Source organism: Toxorhynchites rutilus, chromosome 3, assembly GCF_029784135.1.
Source record: "Toxorhynchites rutilus septentrionalis strain SRP chromosome 3, ASM2978413v1, whole genome shotgun sequence".
Classification (NCBI taxonomy): Eukaryota; Metazoa; Arthropoda; class Insecta; order Diptera; family Culicidae; genus Toxorhynchites; species Toxorhynchites rutilus.
In genome coordinates, this window is record NC_073746.1 from 265543134 (window position 1) to 265550848 (window position 7715).

At 32.9% G+C, this 7715-nt stretch overlaps 1 non-coding gene across 1 annotated transcript; it reads right to left on the reverse strand.

Annotated features, from left to right (window-relative positions):
- Nucleotides 1–7255: 7255 nt before the first annotated feature.
- LOC129780667 (U4 spliceosomal RNA) lies at nucleotides 7256–7395 on the reverse strand. Its single transcript, XR_008743995.1, has one exon. It is a non-coding gene; the product is annotated as a U4 spliceosomal RNA (small nuclear RNA).
- Nucleotides 7396–7715: the final 320 nt, after the last annotated feature.

A 7715-nucleotide genomic window follows, 5' to 3' on the forward strand; every position in this document is an offset into this window, starting at 1 on the left:
AAAAAGACGCATTGTCATTCAATAAACAAACGTGAAACAGTTAAAGGGCGTCATTTGAGCTCTACCCGTGAATTTGGAAAAGTATTAAAAAATAATAAATTAATGAAAATAATTCCGCCAGTTTGTGGAGAATTCCCAAATACAGTAGAGCACATATTATAAAAATTCGAGATAACAGTAAAACTCGACGTTTCATGCAATTCTGAGACATTTGGCATCAACATTTGTTTTTGAAAACCCTGATTTCCTTTACTCTCCCCTTGGGTGATTTTTCAATTTAAAGACAACATAAATTTTGACATCTGCGACAATAATAAATGACGTCCGAATGAGAAAATATTTTGCATAGGGTAATTTATCGTGTAAATCAACATTTCGCAGGGCACACACAACACGCGGAACGCGACAGGACACAACACTCATGGTTCTTACAAATATAAAAAGGATGGTAAATTCACCTGTTCGGATAGGGAATAAAATACGTCCAGATAGCAGCTAACTCGCAGCTTCAAAGCTGCAATGTGTTTTAATATGAATTCAATGCTTACAATAATATAAATTTTACCTACATTTTCGTTTCTTCTTCCGTTCTTATCCGAAACTTCTTCTATCAATTTGATGTGAAATAAACTGCTTTCTATTTACTCTCTAGTGTAGGAACAGCTTATGATAATAATTCTTAAACTTGTGAATAACTGTAAGAATAAAAGTGTACATATAGTTATAGGCATAGCATAGTTTTAGGAATAAGTTTTACCAACCGCGAAATAAGTTTTAGCTTTAGAATAATAAATAATAATTTCTACAACAACTTGCCACTTGCCGTATCACTTTGGGCACAGCGGTGGAACTCCATACAATTCACTGACTAAAAAGTGTCCACATTTTCATCGCTAGTTTACGTGAAGAATATAATTTTTTTCAGGCACACTTGATTTGAGAGTGCATGGATTTATAGCTGTCTTGACGCAAAAAGATGGGAACGTTTATATAAACATGTTTATAATTACATAAGTTTATTCAAATATTAACATTGGCCTTCTTTAACTATTCAGTGCAATTTTATCAAAATTTGAAAGAGAAATTAAAAAGAGAATGGTTTTTTTTTTAAATATTATATTTTCTAGAGATGGTTATTAAAAATTCATGATTATCTTAGCTTCATTATTTACCCCCCATCATTTGTTAATTTTTCCTGCTTTTCGTTCTTTGACCTATCATTTTGACAATTCAATTCGAGAGGTTTAAAATTGCGAATTGTGGAAAATTAAGTGGCAAATTTTTATAATTAAAGTTTTTCTGTAGTATTTAATTTCTGAGTTTGTTTGAATGACCGATTGAAGTTGATTCATAGAAGAATAAGATTTCATTTGATTTGTCGATTTTTGAAATCGACTCAATGGTTGAAAAGTTATGACGTTTTGGAAGAAATCTTACTTACTTAATCAGCAAAAAGCCTCAGTGACAAGTGCTGTACAAAAAAGTCGTCTCCATTCACATGAATTTTATATTTTTTTCCAATTCTTAACTTTCAAACTTATTTCAAGGATCAACATATCATATCTTTCTTTTAAAACGCAAACATGCCTAGCAGTAACTTAAAAAAACCAAACTCATAAACGACAAAAAGAGTCTTATATTGTATATATTATATTATCCACTATTCAAGGAAGTTAATGATACCTATTTTTTCTAGCATCAATCCAAATGCAGTAATCCTAATTATTATAATGGCCGCATTATGGCAGATTCGAAAAACAACAAGAAAAATGCGAACTTTGAAATTTGTGAACTATTGCAGTATTACTGCAGCCATTCCATGCCAAACTGATATAGTGGTTTTCAGATTTTCGTGAGAATTGGTAGCTTGTTTTCGGTATGGTAAAGCATTGAACCTGTATTATTTTTTTTTGGGTGATTCGATTTTTTTCACTTTTCCCAAAAATGACTTTTATCAAAAACTCATCACTTTTGAACCACTAAGCCGATTCAGATGATCGACAAATCAAATTGAAGTTAATTAGCTAGCCTTTTTTGGAAAAATATCAAACTTGCAAGAAATTTGAATTTTGTTCGTAATTATTGATTGTATCCATTTTTTATAGTTTACATGGTTTCGGGACCAACGGCGCTATAATTTTCTATATTTTTTCTTGAAAACTGAGGGTTTTTTACACATTTACATTTTTACTCAAATCAAATATGTTCTTTTTCTCTTTTTATAATTTTAACCGAGATGATCGATATATCAAATTAAAGCCAATGAGCTAGAATTTTTTGGAAAAATAATGCACTTGCGAAAAAAAGAAATTTACATGGTTTCATGGTGCGCTAAATTTTTTATAACTTTTCTTTTTTTTTTTTTATTTAAATCGTTTTTTTTACAGGCTCAGTTACATAGGTTTAAAGGAGTCGAACTCCTTACTGTTATAATTTTTCTTGAAATCTGAGGATTTTTCACTTAACACATTAAAAAATCAGAGAGGTGTTTTTTTCGTTCTTGAGTCATGATTTTTCAAAGTTAACATGTTTTTAAGCTTCCTTCGATCATCCTATGTGACTAGACTATATATATATATATGCGAATATAATATATATGCGAATAGAATTCCCCTTTTTTGCAAGTGTGGAATTATTGACTTCAATTAACTATGTCGATTATCTGAATCGGTTCAGTTATTCAAAAGTTATGAATTATTGAAAACGTAATTTTTGGAAAAAAGGAGAAAAATGATTTTTTGAACCATCGGTTAAATTTGAAAAATCATAATTCAAAAACGAAGAAATACTCAGCTTTCGAGAAAAAATATAAAAAAAATTAGGCGCCCTTGGACAATGAAAACTATAAAGAACAGAACAATACTTGAGAAAACAAAAATATTTTTTTTGCTAGCGTAGTTTTTTTTTTAAAAATAGCTAACTGGCCAATTTGATATGTTGATCATCTGAATCGGTTTAGTAGTTCAAATGATATGAATTCTTGAAAAAAGTTTTTTTTTGGAAAAAAGGGGAAAAACTAGATTTTTCAAACCACCCTAAAATGGAATAGGATCTAATAATTTGCGATAAGGAACAAAACTACCAATTTACACGAAAATCTGAGAACCACTATATCGGTTTGGCATGGAATATATAGAACACTAAAAAAAATATAGTTTGGTGTTAATTTCCCCGGCAACTCAAAGGCTAATTACTAGAAACTAATTGATGTTAACGTTTCATTACCTTGTAAATTCTAGATACAATACAACAGAGGGTATTTTGAAAAATAAAAACGACTTTTTACGGAGTGTGTTCGAAACTGAAAAAATAAAATTTATTCAGAAATCATATTTTTATGATGTTTTTTAAGCGTACATACATAACCTAGTCGTATAATTATTGTATCATTCAATTTATTTCAATGAGAATGCCTTAAAATATTTCGACTAATGCTCTTACCACATTTTAATGTTTTTGTTCAATGTCCAGTTTCTATGGCGAAGCTTCATTCGTAAATTACACATTTGTCATCATTGGTGGAATACGAACATAAGTTTTGTTATGAATAGCACAGCAAGTTATGATTACAATATATATATGGGTTTATTTTGATATTGCAAAAATTAACGACATTATACATAAACCGATAAAAATGCATTATAATATTTGTCCACAGCCCCTTCACCGTCTATATGTATATTTTATTCAATTTTCAGTTCGTAATTTCTATCCCATTCGCCGTGTTTATCAAGATGATGCTAACATTAATAACATTATATACGAACCTCCCACCTTATATATGACGTCTCCCACCGTTTTAGAGACATCTTCACATTATGTTCAATTTTTAGAGCGTAAACCATCTGTCAATTTCTTCACTGTTTACGTTTCCTTGCCACAAATCGTTGCCACTTTTTTCTCTCATGTTCCACTTCACTTCTCTGCTTTGGGTTTATGATGTTATGACATTTCACCTTCACCTTTTGGTCGACCGGTTTCGGGCTCCATGCTGCCCATCTACGGGACGATGTCCGACCTTTCGCAGGGAGTCCCGTATGAAAAATCGATTTGACGATTTTCATTGGCATCCTAAACCATACTAGAGGCGAATGAACTGCAAAGTTTAAAGCCTCTTAAAAACAAAGAATCAATCAATCCTAAACCATACGTTTTGCCTCGTATTTCGAAAAAAAAAACGAGTCCCAGAGCGTCGATTTTTGACAATTTTTTTTTCTAGATGACAGTAGATCTCGACGTTTCATGCAATTTGAAGACATTTGGCATCAAAAATTTTTTTTTCGAAAACCCCGATTTCCTTTGTGAACCGCCCGGGTGATTTTTGGGTTTTCAAAAAACTCAAACTTTGACCGCTGTGCGACACTAGTAAATGAAGTGCGATTGAGCTGATATTTTGCATAAAGTAGTTTTTCGTGGGAATCAACATTTTCAATCAAGTTCGCTTTGAAAATTCGAGATGGCCATTTTCATTGGCACTCTAATATATGTAGTAAACATTATCTTTCAACCCAGCTTATGTGTTGGCCATTACCAGAATATTGGAATGCCTTAACGCAATCAGCGCCTCTGTTTACTTTTCCTTGTTCCGTGAAATCGCAAAAGTGGAGTGGAAACCAGAATCATCCTGTGCTCATTTCCAATCTGAAAATAAAAGTGAAAAAAAACATAAGAAATCGCTCTGTTCACCCTGACAAGAGAGTGAACAGAATAACCCCGAATGTGTTTATATTGATGTCAATGAAACATATTAGTAGTGAGAGTAGATATTTTTTACTGCATATTTCTGTTTTTTTTTAGTTCCAATTGTTGATTATTCGATACAGGTCGGGCTCGATTATATATAGTCGGCCATTTTTTTTCAACAATTATTTTCAAATCCTATACATAATCGAATTTCAAGAAAACAATTTTTTCAATAATGTATGAATGTCAAACATTAATAGAAAAATAGCTTTTTTGTGATCCGATTATGTATTGGACTCGAAAATTAACGTTGAAAGTGAAATTGCGATTGTATATAATATAATCGAGTCCCGACCTGTATTGGAAAGGTTACTTGCATTTTAGAGGTTAATTGCGCATGTGGAGATGAAAGTTTAATGAAGCGGTCGTGGCGCCATTTGTAATTCAACATCATAAATGTATTCGTTTTGTTTGAAAAACGTACGACGGTTAAATTATTTGGATATCTATATAAATGGGAGGCCAATTGTGTTGCTAAGCGCAAAACCTGAAGAAGGAATGGTCTGACTTGAGCCGTCTTTATTTTGCTGTATTTGTCTCTGCCCATAGATCAATAGTGGAGCGAAAACTCGGAAAATTCTCGGAAAACTCTGACAGAAGTTTGGAAAATTCGTAAAATAAATTCCCATATGTTCGAAGATTACGTTAAAACTCTTAAGGAAAATGAGGAAATCCGGAAAATTGAATTCCCATATGTTTTAAAATTATATCGTGAGAAGCGTTGTCAGTCCATTCGATGTATGCACTAACGAAATTGACTTTTGTTCAAAGGTGGAAATGGATTTTCCAGTGAAATAACGCACTATTATAATTTCTATCCATATAAATAAAAATGGAAGCCCAAATGTGTTGCTTAGCGCGAAACCCGAAGAAGAAATGGTCCGAATTGGTCCGAATTGAGCGAATTGAGTATTTGTCTCGGTCCATAGACCAATATTGGAAAAATTGGAAAATTTTCGGAAAACTCTGAAGAAAGGCCGGAATTGAATTCCCATATGTTCAAAAATTACATCATGATAATGTTTGCGCTAACGAAATTAATGTGTTTCGAACGTGGAAAGGGATTTTCAGGCGAAATAACGCACTCCTATACAGTGGTGGGAAAAATAATAGGTGTAAGCATTCCTTATAAAGTCATCGGAATTATAACCTATCATATATAATGCATATTGAAACGCCATCTCTGTGTGAGATTGAAATATAATGAACAATTAATGGAACAATGCTATATGCCAAAATTCATATTATTTGACCGTGAGCAAACGTGAACCTTCATTGATCAGTGTTTGGGTGGAAAAAATTGGTAGATTTGAGAAATTTTGAGTAGGTGTTTTACTATCCTATACATCGTGACTTGACTTTGATTATAAATTGGTTATTGATTCACGGTTTTCTGTGGATGAAAATAGCAAGTATGCACTGATATACTAATATTTCGTAAGTTGATTTTAAATTTTTGCTTTTTTTTTCACAGAAAATGGGTCGTGGTAAACATTGCAGCCCCGATGAAAGATTGCTGATTAAAAAACTGCAATATGAAGGTAGAACTTTTAAAGAAATAGCAGAAACCATCGGCTGCCTACAGAATATGGTTACAAATGCCCTGAAATACTGAAAGAAATCAGGAACACGTGGACGGAAAAGGAATACTACATCTACAGCTATCAAAAAAGAACTTGGACTGGAAGTGACAACTAGAACAAACCGGAACCGCTTGATTGATTGTAAATACCGTGCTCGTGCTGCCAGAAAAAAAATCCTTTTGTATCGGAAACAAATCGTAAAAAAAGACTGGTTTTCGCTAACCATCATCTGGAGAATTTCAAACAACATAGAGCCAGCTATTTCAGAAATGTGCTATGGAGTGACGAAACAAAAGTAAATTCATTCGATAATTCATAATTCGATAATTCAGCCGACATTATGTTAGACGTCCAAGAAATAGCGACTTCTCTCCACAATACACGAAGAAGACCATCAAGCATGGAGGGGGTTAAATTATGGTAAGGGGATGCTTTTCATGACATGGCGTTTTTTTTTTGGATAAGGTCTATCATGACACAGGATGAATACCTTGGCTTCTTGACTGATGTAATGCTACCTTATGCAGAGCAAGAAATACCATTAAAACAGATATTCCAACAGGATAACGATCATAAACACGAGTTGTGGAATGCGATTCAAAAAACTTGGTATGTTATTCCGGTAGAAACATGCCAGAAGCTTGTCGATTCTCTGCCAAGACGTTGCGAAGCTGCGTTGAAAAGTAATGGATTTCCGACTAAATACTAAAAAATCATTCAATAAAACATATATTCATTTCGTTTAACAGGTGTTGAAGACGGCAATGAGATGTTATTCTCAGAAGATTCGTCTCAAGATATTTCGGTATAATGATTTTGATTTTGATGATTTTTGGTCTGTCTGTTTACGGTTCGAGGACGCCTAAATGGTCTGACCTGAACCTCGGATCCAAAAAGGTTACAATCAGATAAATTTTCCAAAAATCTACTCATAATAATATAAAACGATTATCAGATTCAAATTCCTCGTAGAAAACATGATACATTATTCAATAGGATTTTTTTCAACTAGCAATAATCGCACCTCGGTGAAACCTCATTGGTTACAATATCGCCACTGCACAAAGCTGGCCACCACTATTCGTTTCATATCTAATAACAACAAATATTTTTTCATGGAATGGCTCATTTGAAATAAAAAATACAAACTGCTTATAATCTAGTCTAAAATTGTATATAATCGAGTCCGACCTGTAGGGGAGAGGGGGACACATTCGGACACTTTTTTTTCCTTGATTTTTAATATTTTTTTATAAACTTAACAAAAAATCCTGAATTCATCCTGGTTGTCATTTGGACATCAATGTATCATATGAGCGTGTTAGAGGTGTGCGTTGATGCGATTACGAATGGTTTATTCGAATTTTTGAAAATTGTCTTTTTGTCCGA